Genomic DNA, 15,265 nt, shown 5'->3' on the forward strand with positions numbered 1-15,265 from the left:
CTTTTCTGTAGCACCACGTTTCGAAAGCTTCCATTCTCTTTTTCTCCAAATAGTTTATCACCCATGCTTCACTTCCATACATGGCTACACTCCAAACAAATAACTTCAGAGAAGACTTCCTACCACTTAAATTTATATCCAACATCAGAAATGTTTTCTTGCCAGTCTACATTTTATATCCTCTCTGGTTTGGCTTTCATCACTTATTTTGCCGTCCAGATAGCAACACTTATCTTCAGTCTGATTACTCTAGCATCACCTGACTTAATTCGACTACATCCCATTACCCTTTATTGCTTTTGTTGATGTTCAGCTCATATCCTCTTTTATTTAACATTATCCGTTTCGCTCAGCCGATCTTCCAGATCCTTTGCTGTCTCTGACAGAATTACAATGACGTCGAGACCAGTCTCAAAGTTTTAAAATCATCTCCCTGAATTGTTATTCCTCCCCTAAATTTTTCTTTGATTCCTTTACTGTTTGTTCGATGTACACACTGAATAACATATGGGATAAAATACAACCCTGTCTCAGTCTCTTCTCAACCAATGCTTCCCTTTCACGCCCCTCGACTCATTACTGCCGTCTCGTTTCTGTAACAGTTGTAAATAGCCTTTCACGCTCTGTATTTTATCTCTGCTACCTTAAGAATTTCAAAGAGATTATTCCAGTCAGCATTGTCAAAAACTTTCTCTTCAAATGCTGTAAATGTAGATTTAGCTTTCCTTAACCTGTCTTTTAAGATAAGCCGTAGGTTTAGTATTGTCTCGCGTGTTCCTACTTTTCTTGCTTGTAGCCCTCTTGTCATTCTTCTGTAAAGAATTCGTATTAGTGCCTTGCAACGATGCTATATCAAACTGATAGTTCTGTAATTTTGACGCCTGTTAGCATCTGCTTTCTTTGTAGCAGGAATTACCACATTCTTATAGAAGCATGAGGATATTTCTGTTGTCTCATACATCCTGCACACCAGTTGGCAGAGTTTTGTCTTGGCTGGCTCTCCCAAGACTGTCAGTAGTTCTGACGGATTTTCGTCTACTCCCGGAGCCTTGTTTTGACTTGAGACTTTCAGTGCTCTGTCAAATTTTTAACGCGGTATCTTATCTCCCACCTCATCTTCGTGTACGTCCTCTTGCATTTCCATAATATTGCCCTCAAGTACATCTTCCTTGTATAGGTCGTTTATATACTCTTTTTCACCTATCTGCTTTCCCCTCTTTGCCTAGGACTGGTTTTCCATTTGAGCTCTTGATGTTCATACAGGCACTTTTCTTTCCCCCAAAGGTCTCTTTAATTTTCCTGTATGTGGCATCTATCTTACCCCTAGCGATGTGCGCTTCTGCATTCTTACATTTATCCTCCAGCCATTCCTGCTTGGCGATTTTGCACTTCCTCTCAGTCTCATTTTTTAGACGTTTGTATTTCCTTTCACCTGTTTCATTTGGTGTATTTTTAAATTTTCTGCTTTCATCAGTTAAATTCAATACCTCTTGTCTTGTCCAAGGATTCCTACTAGGCCATGTCTTTTTAGCTATTTCATCCTATGCTGCCTTCACAATTTCATCTCTTAATGCTACCCATTCCTCTTCTACTGTATTCCTTTCCCCTGTCAACCGTTGCCTAGTAATCCCCCTGAAATTCTCAACAACCTCTGGTTCTTTCAACTTACCTTTGTCCCAACCCCTTAAGTTCCTACCTTTTCCAATTTCTTCAGTTTTAATCTACAGATAGCAACCAATAAATTGTGGCCTCTGGGAATGTCTTACGATTTAAAATCTGATTCCTAAATCTCTGTCTAATCATTATATAACCAATCCCAAATCCTTCTGTGTCTCCAGGTCTCTTCCACGTATACGACGTTCTTTCATGATTCTTAAACCATGTGTTAGCCACCATTAAATTACGCCCTGTACAAAACTCTATCAAGCGGCTTCCTCTTTCATTCATTTCCCACAGTCCATATTCACCTACCACTTTTCCTTCTCTCCTTTTTCCTACTATCCAATTCCATTCCCCCCACAATTACCTTTCCGTCTCCATTAACTGTCCGATTCTTTTATCTCATCGTACATTTCTTCAATCTCTTCAACATCTACGGAGCTAGGTGCCCTGTAAACTTGCACTATTGTGACAGGGGCTGGCTTCGTGTCTGTCTTGGCTTTTCCCTTTTTAAATTTTCTAACCTACCTAACCTGATTAAGGAAGCTAACATTCCAAGCTCCGATCATTAGACTGTCAGTTTTGTAACTCCTGATGACGATATCCTCGTGAATAGTCCCCGCCAGGGGATGTACTATGTCACTTTATCACTTAGTAAATGGCGGTACAAATGACCTACGGAACCTAAGTTAATTGCTTACCCTTGATGAAAGGACCTGAGTTGGAGTCAATTCTGATAAAGGCATACACTTTTACATCCGTACAATACACCATTAATCCAGTCGAAAGACTGATGACACAAAATAAAGCAATGATGGCTTCTCTATCCGTTGATAGTTTCGGTAAGAGATACTAAAACTGTGAGCAATTCACAGTGTAGAATAACGCAACATCACAAGAACTGTTCACGTTGACACGACGTTACAGTTATTTATTCCATGTCAGTGGCATGATGCAGCAGTAGTACTTCTTTCAAATATTGATTTCCCATTGGACCCAAAGGAGTGAGAGACCTGTGGGTTCTATTTTTCTACCACTAAATCTACCCTACTCAATCAGTTTTGCAACATACGAACTTGGAATACCTGAGGGAAGAAACAGCCCAGTCTCTCCTCTCCGGATCATGAAAGATAAGCGGAAGATAGATACTTTCGGCTACCTCTACGAACGGAGTCGGAGCCAAACCTATTCAAATTTACGCAGACTGCACTAAATCAGCCGCTTTCAGACATATACTTTGCTGATTGCATTACGAACAACGAACTGGAAGTGATGATGACGCAGTGGTAGAAACAAATAATCAGCATTGTTCGTTTCAGCAGATGAGAACTGTATTACTAAATTACTTGTCTGGTTTATGCGTGCTGAAGTGATCTTCTACTAGTCTACACTCTCTAAAGATCTCCTTCACTGACAGTGCGCAACCGGTAACGATACCTGTCTTTGGGTCACTATGGTGTAGTTGATATTGATCTGTCAAAATATGATAACATGTCTCCGTCTTCTGCGATCACCTTAGGTTACAATCACGGCAGCCTGAGAGTCATTGTAAGACTCCTCAGGAAGTGTGGTTAACCCACAAAATAGTAGCTTACAGAATTATCGTTTGGTATATACCATAATCCGCAATTTTTTGTCGGTCAAGGACCTATATCGGATGGGATCGATAAAGAAGATCCAATTGAATGTACCTCATTTCGTCTTATGTTCTTTTAGCAACCATGAATGCTTCATAGAGATGCGTATCTGATAATACGGGAAGATACTGCAACAGCGGTTTTGTGAATCACGTTGTGATTTGCTATTGAAATTCCAAGAATGTAAGTCCCTCGAAATGTCATCGAATATATTGCTGACATCTTGGGTTGTTGGGTGTTCTGCCGGATATCAGCGTCGTACTTGCACGATATTTCGGTCACGTACCTCGAGACCTTCATCAGGTGCGACCTGAGACTGCTCCTCGAGTGGACCTGGTCCAGTACTTATACCTATGGCCTTCCCCCTCCACCAACGGCTGCAGGCGCTTCCTCTGTGGTCCGCGCCCATTCCCTGTGACCTGCTGGAGCGTTGCTGCTCCGTTTTCCGTCCGCTGCGGTTCTAGGTGTTCCCTCTGCGGTCCGCGCCCACCAAACCCGCTCCTGGGGGTTTCATCTATGGTCTGGGGTACCAGGCGTTCCCCCTGCGGTCCGCGTCCGCTCACCACGACCTGTTGGAGCGTTGCCGCTCCGTTTTTCGTCTGCTGCGGCTCTGGATGTTCCCTCTGCGGTCCGCGCCCACCAGTCCCACTTCTGGGTGTTCCATCTTCGGTCTGGTGCTCCTGGCAGTCCGTCAGGGGCTCGTTTACCATCTCCATGTCTCTGGTTCTTCTGTTTGTGTAGTGTTGCAGCTGGCCCCGTTGCTCCTTTAACAATTCCAGAGCCGGATCCCAGGCTCTGCTTAGTTGGTACCCTGTGTCACGATTCATAAGATCGTCAGCCATTTTAATCTCAATCGATTCACTTATAACACTGTCCCAAAATCTGGGTGTTTGTGCTAGAATCTTGGTATCCTCATACTTCATGGCATGATCTAGTTCTAGACAGTGTTCAGCAATGGCTGACTTAGTCACCTGTCTTAATCTAGTGTGCCTCTGATGTTCTTTGCACCTGATCTCCACAGTTCTTGTCGTCTGGCCAATGTAGGACATGCCACATTGACAAGGTATATTGTAAATCCCTGGTTTTCGTAACTCCAGGTCGTCTTTGACACTCCCCAGCAGTCCCCCGATCTTGTTGGATGGAGAGAAAACACAGTTGATATTGTGTTTACGCAGGATCCTACTGATTCTGGCAGAAATAGAGCCAGCATAGGGCAGATATGCCACCTTCCTTGCTTCATCTTGGTCTTCTTCAGGAACCTGTGGTATAGTGGCTGGTCGGAGTGCCCTCTCAATTTGTCTGTTCATGTATCCATTCTTGGAGAAAACTGTTTTGAGACGTTCTATCTCTATGGGTAGATTCTCTTGGTCTGATAGGGCACGTGCTCTGTGGACTAAAGTCTTCAGAACCCCATTCTTCTGTGCAGGGTGGTGACAACTGCTGGCTTGCAGATATAAATCAGTGTGTGTAGGTTTTCGGTACACACTGTGGCCAATTGATCCATCTTGCTTCCTGTTATCTACATCTTGTGTGGAACCATGAAGGTGATATCAGAGAGACTGAAACTCACTCGGAACCACACTAAAAGTCGCTTTTCCCGCACACCGTTCGCTACTGGAACGGGAAAAGGAGGAGATGACAGTTGTTTACAAAGTATCCTCAGCCACGTACCATAAGATGGCTTGTAAAGGACATGCCTAAATATCCGTACATTCTAGTGGGGATAGAATGCAGTGGATTTTTATTGCTTACCTGGACACATGGGATGGGCCTATGATGTTTATTGCTCAAATATTAGCTATCCACCTATCATCGGTGTTGCCTGATAGACTTCTCTTCCGCAAGTATAAACATGGGAAAATTTCAAACCAAAATGTTTTTGCCAAGTTGCCAACATATCTATTATCAACAGATACAGCTCATTTACGATTTGAAATAGGAAAAGGAGTTCACAAGTAACTTCACAGGGGCACATTCGCTTTTAATCAACGTATTGCATTCTAGTAGGATCCACACCTACATACATACGCCGCAAGCTACTATACGGAGGGAACCTTGTCCCTGTGCCAGCCATTCCCTTTCCTAATCCACTCGCAAAGCAACAAAACGTCTGTGTACCATTGCACGAGCCCGAATTAGTCTTGCTCTGTCTTCTCGCGCCTCAAGAGAAATACGCATTGGCGGCAGTAGAATTGTTCCGGAGTCAGCCGAAAATGCGGGTTTTCTAAGTTCTCCCAACAGTGTTTCATGAAAATAGCAACGTCTCCCCTCCAGGGGTTCCCGTCAGAGCTAACGAAACCCGTAATACTTGCATGTTGATTGAACAAGGCGGTAAAAAACCTAGCAGCACTCTTCTCAATTGATTCAGTGCCTTTCTTCACTTCAATCTTAGACCTTCGGGATCCCAAAAACTCGAGCAGAACTCGAATATGGGTCACACTAGTGTTCTATACGCGGTCTCCTTTACAGATGAGCTACATTTTCCTAAAATTCTCCAAATAAACCGACAAGCACTCACCTTCCTTACTACTGAAATTACACGCTCGCTGCATTTCATGTCAAACTGCAACGTTACTCTTGTATATGAGTATACATGACGGTGTCTAGCAGCATGTAACTATCACTGTTTACGAGCGCTACTAATCTTTATTTATCTGTAATCTGTACATTTAGAGAAAGCTGTCATTGATCACACCAAATAGCGATTGTATCCAAATCATCTTGTCCTAGAGTCACTTCAACGTGAAATTCTCCCGTACACTACAACAAATAGTCACACATTGCTACTCACCCTGTCCGTCAGAAAATTTACGTATATACAGATCTCTCTGATGAACACTCGTCGTCGAGGACAACCTAGTGGTTTCTATTACATAAAGTCTTTGAGCCACTCATATATCTGAGAACCATTCCGTATGCCTTCGTTAATAGTTTGCAGCGGGGCAGTAGGTCAAACGCTTTCCGGAAGCCAAGGAATATGGAATCTGCATATAGCCCTTGATCCATGGTCCGCCCTACTTTAAGAAGGTCACCAAAGAGCAGTTAAAGGTAGCAATGACAGCAGCTCACTATTGTTTATCACAATAGAATGCAAGGCAAAGCTGTCGTGAGTATCTGTTGAGAGTGATGAAAGAAAGGTGAGCCCAGGAGTTGAAGACAAGGAGTTGGATGTCCACGCCTCAGCACAAAAAGTCACACCACAGATGGTGGAGGTCGGAGGGTTGCCCGTTCTGAAAAACTGGACAGGCGGCGTTCTGTGACAGATACAACGACGGCACACAACACTGATGAAGGAATTAAGTGGTTCAGAACACACCTTTCGCCTCAGACTGTTAAACGTAGGTTTCCAAAGCAGACGTCCGTTACGTGATCCCGTGTTGACACAGTGACATTGTTGCAGAAGGCTCGGGATCTTCGAGACTGGAGCATGGATGAATGGAAACGTGTCGGCTTGTCGGACGAATCACACTTCTTATAACACGAGGTCGAGGCTCGTGTCCGCATACGTTGTCATCCAGGCAAACAGCTGCCCGAAACATGCAACGCGCCTCAGGTGCAGGCCGTTAGAATTATGCTATGGGAGACATTCACCTCGGCTTTCATGCAAACTCTGATAGTAATCGAGGGCACTACGTCATCTGCGGAATACGTGAACAGTTTCGTGGGCCCGCTTCTCACTTCCATGCTTGATGTCTTCCCCTACGGCAATAACACCTTCCATCAAGATGAGGGTCAGCGTCTAAAGACCAGATTCGAGCTACATGGTTTCATGAACATGACAGCGACCTGGCATTGTGGTCCTGGCCACCATACGATTCTCGTATGAACGCTATTTAACACATCCAAGCACTATCGAACCTCAGCTTCGCATTCACAAACCATTGTTCCATCAGGCGACCTGTGCGCAGTCTGGTGCCGTATACTATTGGAAATAACTTTTCGCATACACGCCGGGTAAAATTGCTGATGTACTGCATCACAAACGTGACCCAACTTGCTATTAAACTGGTGATTGTAATGTTTTGGCTCATAGCGTAATTCAGTAATTATATGACCCAACACAGAAAGCCGAAAAGACAAGGAAAAGGGAATTAGATATAGTAGATATAGAGGATTTATCAAAGCAAAGTAAATGATGACAGAAGTCTGTAGGTTGATTCTCCATATCCGCTTAGAATGTAAGAATGAGCGAAAACGAAACTTTCGACTTAAATGTGTCAATTATTCTTAATGTAGCAAACGTTGCGTTGTTGTTCGTGGAACTACAATAACTCTAGCTAAACATAGTTGTCGGATTCGAACCAAGGCTGCTTACACAAGTATTCATACAACAGAGGTTTCTGTCCGCAGACGATAACAGTAAAATGTCTAACAGCATAAAATGAAACGACGAGTGTTGGGTGGCAGTGCAAATAACATGTTTCAACGATTTATGTTACCTTCTAGGCGTTATATTTCCCAGTGTACCTACTAGGCTTCAGATCAAAGGTGCAAATAATGTGAGAGTATACACTTAATTTGTACTTCTAAGGGATCAAATTCAGTTTCAATGGTACTCATCGTGTTCATGCAGCAGTGAGCAAACAAACAAAAGAGTACTTCAGGTTATATTAGGCAGCATGGAGAAGTTATTACGAGGGCGTGCTGAAGAATAATGCCTTCGTACTTTTTATCTGAAAACTCTCATAACTTATTAAACAAATCAAATGTTATTAACATTCCACTTCTATATTCTTCCTGCCTACATATTTGCATTCCTCTACCGCCAGAGGGCTCCGAACCGTAGTCTGTAGCATTGCGGTGTGTTAGGTAGCTATGTTATGCTGTAATCGAGTTTCGAATTCGTAGACTTCATCTACACATGGACACGCCCTCCTTCAGTATGAAAAACAGCACACGCAACTCCCGTTATGTACAGACCTATCTGCTCTGAAATAAAGTAATTTCTGGCCAAGAAATACTGGCATTAACCACATAGTACAGCCGCCGAAACCTCCCGTTCTTATAAATTAATGGCATCTGTAAAAGCAATCTCTCATGATTTGTGAATGATCCGACAATATGCGAGTTTACAATAGCTGAAAAATATCGGGTACTTTGGACCACTTAAAAATGAGACGTTCCGAGTCTCATGTAGCAGAGGAGCAGAGATGACATTCTGCCGTACATAAATACACAGCAGGCAGTGAAACTGGCAGTACCGATACAACCATACTGTCACACATCAGCAGCTCACAGCTTAATTATTCATCCACGCCTCGTAAATCACGCTTTTTTTCTCGTAGTATCAATGCAAATTTATCTAAATTGCAGATTAATGTTGATATTACTCCAAATGCATGTTTAATTAATTTGCTACAGTGATAATCGATTGTTGTAGCCTGTAGGCTATCGAAAATACAGTGTCGATGAATTATGCCTATGTTTAACGGTCCCAATCTAGCTGTCGTTGCATGATTTAATAGATGCTGTACTGCAGTGGCAAGGGGTGGAGGTTAAGTGTGCACCATATCATCGCAATATCTGCGTTCGCTCATCTCAGTCAAAGACCATGAGCCAGAACGTGCCTAATTCGTCATTGTGTAATTATGAAGTAATCATCTTCCGAGAAGTCGTAATAACGGAGCTTCAGTCTTTTCCTTCGACATCACAGCAACACATTCGAGGTTCTATAATAATGAAAGAACACACAACAAGAAACTCGCTTATGTACGCAAGTTAAAGTTTAATTTTTGGGCATTTCTACTTTTGACATACTGTACTTCATTTCCTCAACGCTAAGCCAAAAGGTGTTACGGCAAATTACATCCGCATACTGGGACATTAAGTAATACAGTTGACGAATAGATACGAGACTTAGTTATATAGTTCTAATAATCACCTCGGCACAATAAAGCTATATATTTTTTTTGTCTGCAGATGTTTTAGTTCTGATATACATTGAAATTTTCGCTCTGCACCTAGCGTCACAGCAAACTACTGTAGGAGATAAAACAAATGGCGCAGCCCGTTGATGAAATCGTGAATCTAGGGTTAACGAACACTCCGTTATTATCGGAGTCTTCCGTTTTTTCACCCAAAATTTCTTCCTCCGTTTATTTTATTCTGACCTGGTCAGTGTGTTATTAGCTGTCGATCTGGACTTGCTTCTTGACGAAAATTATCACACACAGTTATTAATGTATTATTTTTCGTATTATTGTGGGTTTAAAACAACAAATTATGTTGGTTCAAACTATGGTATTACTTTTTTAAAAGCTTGATAAAGGTCACTGATCGAAACTAGTAGCGAACTGTGCAAAATAAATGACAGCTGAATGTTTCAGCATGAATTTTGACACTATCGTTTTTCTCTGTCTAACCTGCGGTTTATTTACCTTAGCCAATGCTTGCAGCTCTTACATTCCATCAACATTGGTTTTTTCAGGATTTCATACATTCAGTTGTGTCTCACGTTTTCAAAGGCCCAAAACTGCAGGACCCCAATACATCTTAGGGATGTTCAGCTCTGTTACCCGGTGCTTTCTGGAGTAACAGCCAAATTTATACATTTGAGCTCAATTGTGCCTTCTGCTAAAAAGCGAAACTTCTCACTTCATTTCCAGGTCGCAAAATGTTTTCACGATGAGTTTGCACCATGTTAATCGAGAACAAAATTGGTTGCCTAGGCACGCCACTACAAAAGCATGAGCGATAAACCCTCCCCTCTCACTAGGCAGGCGTCCTGCGAATCGGCTCTATGGATAGCGGTTGACTGCTGTGCTCCCTGGCGATCTGTGTGCATTTTCTACCGTTCAGAATGCTTTCTGTGTTCTCTCACATCTACGAGGCATGCCAGTCAGAATCAACAGAAGAGGAAAAGTAAGTTTGCACTGGTCAGTTACCGACAATCTCTAGCACTGCTGTTTACCGGATTCCTCGGCGTCAATAAATATTCCGATCAAACTGTCCTTTCATTATGAATTTACATATGTTAGCTGTGTGTTCCTGGAAAGTCATGCAACAGCATACCTAGAATCACGATGGGGCTATTTTCGAGGTATAACAGCATACCCAGAATCATGACGAGGCTATTTGGGAGGTATAACGTTTTCTGAAATTACTATAACCTAGGTCTCTACCAAGTCATCCGTTGTAGGATGGATGAATATGTACAGAAGGACTAACTCCACTGCCAGATTCCATGGTCGCAGATCGATTTTTCCGAAGTGATAATTAGATATTTATGACTATACCTGTCGATATCTACAGCGTGATAAACAGAGCACACAACCCGACATGAGAACTGCACTTCGCTTAGTGTTCAGCGTCGATAGGAGTTCATAAAAGATTTTTCCAGGGCTGATATTTCTGTGGAATGTGTTATGCGACAGGCTTCATCTGCATCATCATGGCAAATGACATGTTTGATTACATGATCTTGGGTGTTGCACCTTGAAATGTGTGGAATGTATGGTTGGCACAATGCTAAGTACTCTCTGCCATGTACTTCACAGTGGTTTTCAGAATCTGAGGAGGCCTATGTAGTTATATTGATGAAATCTGGTTTGGAAACTGTCTACTCATTATGACCCACTCATTCAGTAATATGCTCAAGTAAGAATCAGTGCAAATAACACATGCCTTGACCAGTAAGTGTTGAAGCGAAATGCAAAGAGCGGTCATTGTCTGTACGAAAATAATACTCCCAACGGATTTTCTATACAGATATCCAGTATTAAATACAATAGACATCTTAGGTAGTTACTGTGGTGTCACCGCCAGACACCACACTTGCTAGGTGGTAGCCTTTAAATCGGCCGCGGTCCGTTAGTATGCGTCTGACACGCGTGTCGCCACTATCAGTGATTGCAGACCGAGCGCCGCCACACGGCAGGTCTAGAGAGACTTCCTAGCACTCGCCCCAGTTGTACAGCCGACTTTGCTAGCGATGGTTCACTGACAAAATACGCTCTCATTTGCCGAGACGATAGTTAGCATAGCCTTCAGCTACGTCATTTGCTACAACCTAGCAAGGCGCCATTACCATTTACTATTGAGGCTGTAAAACATGTACCGTCAAGATTATGGATTAAAGTTAAGTATTCCACAGCTACGTCCTTTTTTGCTAGTGTCATTTCCTTGACCTGTTCCAGACCTCACGCCAGCCTGCGTGAGCTAATATGTGTGCCTTTCGGCTTCCTCTCATAGTGAGTTGGCTCTCTTGCCAACCTACATTTGGCGACGAGGCCACACCACGTTCGTAACTATACTGCCCTGATTTACTTGTGTAATGGCTTCGGCACCATCTCCAGATGTACTGTCCGAATTTTGTCGCTTACAGAATCAGCAGACGCAGGCCTTACTGGATGCCGTTGGACAGCTCGTCTAGGGTCAACGTGCAATGCAAAACGATGCGGCAGCCGCCGCTCCACCGCTCACGCAGCCACCACACGCAGTTGCACCAACTTTTCGTCCTTTTGATGCTGCACTGGAAAGTTGGACGGAGTGGTCACGCCAATTTGGATTCCATCTCGCCACCTACAGAATTCAAGGTAACGAGCGGCAGCCTTTCTTATTATCTTCCATTGGAGTGACCACGTACTGTGTGATAGTCAAATTATTTCCCCGGCGCGACGTAACAACTCTGTCCTACGAAGAAATTTTGTCTGCATTAGATGCATGTTTCAAAGAATCAGTCAATGTAGTTGCGAAAAGGTATACCTTCTTTCGTACAAAACGTACGGCAGGTCAGACTGATCGGGAGTGGGTTGCAACCTTGCAAGGCCTTACTAGGGATTGTGCTTTTGAGTGTCAATGTGGACTCCCTTATTCAGATACTATGGTACGTGATGCAATTGCACAGAACGTTTCTGATGTTCGTATACGGGAACAGATTTTGAAACTAGTCAATCCCTCCCTTAAACAAGTGATGGACATATTGGATCGGCAGGACACAATTGACTTTGCTGATGAATCATTTGAAACTTCGCCACCCGTGTGTCAGGTTAACCGGCCCGCCGGGCGAGCTGCACAGAACAATAAACAGTCCTCGCACCCGGCCGCGGCAAAGCCGCCTGGCTCTCAGCCACGTGTACCGCGCCAGCAAGCAAATGCAGTGAAATCATGCCCGTGGTGTGCTACTAGACATTTGCGTGATAACTGCCCGTCACGCCAGGCCATTGGCTTTTTATGTAATAAAAAAGGCCACGTTCAGAGTGTTTGCCAGAAAAAGCTCAGATCGGACACTCCGACCATTCCAGGCCCTTTGCTTTGCGCCGAAATCGAACCAAGGCTACTCAGGCTCGTCAAACTTCGCCTATGGAAATTCGTGTAGTTCATTCCACTCCGCCCAGTGCTACTCTCTCTCACAGTGACTGTGTTAGTCCCACAAATAGTGTGCATTGACATCGCCGGAAATCCCGTCAAGTCGCAAGTGCTTCTGTACCAGTGCCAGTTCACGTTGCACGAGACAGTCGCTCTTGTCGTCAGCAGGACAATAAACTTTTTGTAGACTTGGACATTAACGGCAAAGTGATACCATCTGAGCTCGATACCGGAGCTGCAGTTTCACTGATCAATCAAGACTCGTACAAACAGCTGGGCACACCTCCGTTGCGTGCCGCAAATGTTAAGCTAACTACATGTTCAGGTCACGGGCTCCCTGTGTTAGGACAGTGCAGCCTTCTTGCAACATACAAGGGACAAACAAAACTTGTGTCATTGTACGTCCTTCAGTCTTCTTCAGCAGTGAACTTGTTTGGTTTCGATTTGTTTCAGTTGTTTAACTTGTCTATAGTCAATCAGGTCCTATCAGTGAACCAGACTGTGCCTTCAGACAGTGTTTCTCGTCTATGTAACGAATTTGCAGATATTTTTGCACCGGGCCTTGGTTGCGCTAAGAACTATAAAGCACATTTGGAACTGAAAGCCAACGCGCAACCGAAATTTTTCAGAGCGCGCAATGTTTCCCACGCACTGCGTGATGAGGTCGCAAAAACATTACACGATTTGGAATCACAAGGTGTACTTGAACGTGTGCAGGCTTCTCTCTGGGCATCACCCTTAATAATTTTGCAAAAACCTTCCAGAAAATTGAGACTTTGTGTGGACTTAAAGGCAACAGTGTATCCACAACTAGTGATCGCAACTTTTCCTTTACCCCGCCCGGAAGATCTTTTTGACAAACTGTGCCCGGGTAAATATTTTTCGAAGCTGGACCTAGCAGATGCGTACTTGCAAATATCGGTGGACGACGAATCCCAGCGCGTTTTAGTGGTTAACACGTATCTTGGTTTGTATCGATTCAAACGACTGCCATTCGGGTGTGCATCCACCCCTGCATTGTTTCAGCAATGTCTGCAAACTGTTTGTGCGTCGGTCCCTACTGCAGCAAACTATCTGGACGATATTGTGATCTCCGGAAAGACGGAAGAAGAACATTTTGCCAATATCCGAACATTATTTCAGGTCTTGCGACAAAATGGTCTTCGCTTGCGGAAGGACAAATGTGTGTTTTTTGCTCGTGACTTACCCTACCTGGGACATGTACTCAATGCCCAAGGCATACATTCTTGTCCCGAGCACCTCCGTGCCATACAAGACTTGCCTTCGCCGCAGAATTTGAAGCAGCTACAGAGTATGCTGGGAAAAATTACTTATTATCATCGCTATGTGCCCCACGCCTCTTCCATTTCAGCTCCGCTTCATCGTTTACGCCGTACAGGTGTTCCGTTCGTCTGGACGACGGAATGCGAACGCGCCTTTCGCCAGTTGAAATCGGCGTTGCTTTCAAATACTTGCCTTACGCCATTCGATCCCCGAAAGCCCCTTTTGTTGATGGTGGATGCATCGGATTTCGTGATCGGTGCTGTGCTGGCGCACAAAGATGGTTCGCACGATCGCCCTATTGCCTTTGCGTCCAAATTGCTCTCGTCTGCACAAGGAAATTATTCACAGATCGAGAAAGAAGCTTTGGCTCTCGTATTTGGTGTTACAAAGTTTCATGATTTTATGTATGGTCGTCACTTTACCATCATCACAGACCACAAACCTTTGACATCGCTTTTTCATCCGACCAAGCCTGTACCTCCAGGTGCAGCGCAGAAATTCATTCGCTGGTCTATTTCCCTCTCGCAGTACCGCTACGATATCTTGTATCGGTCAACTGCTAAGCACGGAAACGCCGATGCGTTGTCCCGTTTGCCTGTTGCTGAGGATAGAGCATTCGATTCCTCCGAACTTGCTTACATGTTCATTGATTCGGAAACCGATGACGTGGTCGAATCGTTTCCGATTGATTTTCGTCGTGTATGTACAGCCACAGCTGCCGACCCTGTACTTGCTACCGTTCTGCTTTTTGTTGCTACGCAATGGCCCTTGTCAAAGTCACGGATCGGGGATCCGTTGGTTCGCCGATTTTTTTGGTCACAAGGAGATACTTTTTGTACGACGTGGTGTTTTGCTGTTGCGTTCTGATAATGATCAGTCCAGGGTCATGGTCCCACGCTCGTTACAGCCCTCTGTCTTACAGCTTCTCCACCAAGGACATTGGGGTATAGTGAGAACGAAACAACTTGCTCGTCAGCACTGTACTTGGTTCGGAATCGATGCCGCGATTACGAATATGTGCTCTTCTTGCATGGTGTGTGCCGAATAACAATCAGCACCACTGCGGAAATTCTTTGCATGGCCAAAAGCCACTTCCCATGGCAGCGCCTACACATCGATTTTGCTGGTCCATCCTGGAATGCTCGATGGTTGGCTGTGTTAGATTCATTCAGTAATTTTGCTTTTGTTGTCCGGATGTCTTCCAAGACGTCATCTGCCACCATCCAAGAGTTATCCGCTATCTTTTGCATTGAAGGTCTTCCACAGACTATTGTTTCCGACAATGGCCCACAATTCATGTCCGCAGAATTTCAGTAATTCTGCAAGGCCAATGGTATTCAACATCTGACGTCCGCGCCGTTTTCGCCACAGTCAAACGG

The sequence above is a fragment of the Schistocerca serialis genome, chromosome 2, assembly GCF_023864345.2.
Source record: "Schistocerca serialis cubense isolate TAMUIC-IGC-003099 chromosome 2, iqSchSeri2.2, whole genome shotgun sequence".
In the NCBI taxonomy this organism is placed as follows: domain Eukaryota; kingdom Metazoa; phylum Arthropoda; class Insecta; order Orthoptera; family Acrididae; genus Schistocerca; species Schistocerca serialis.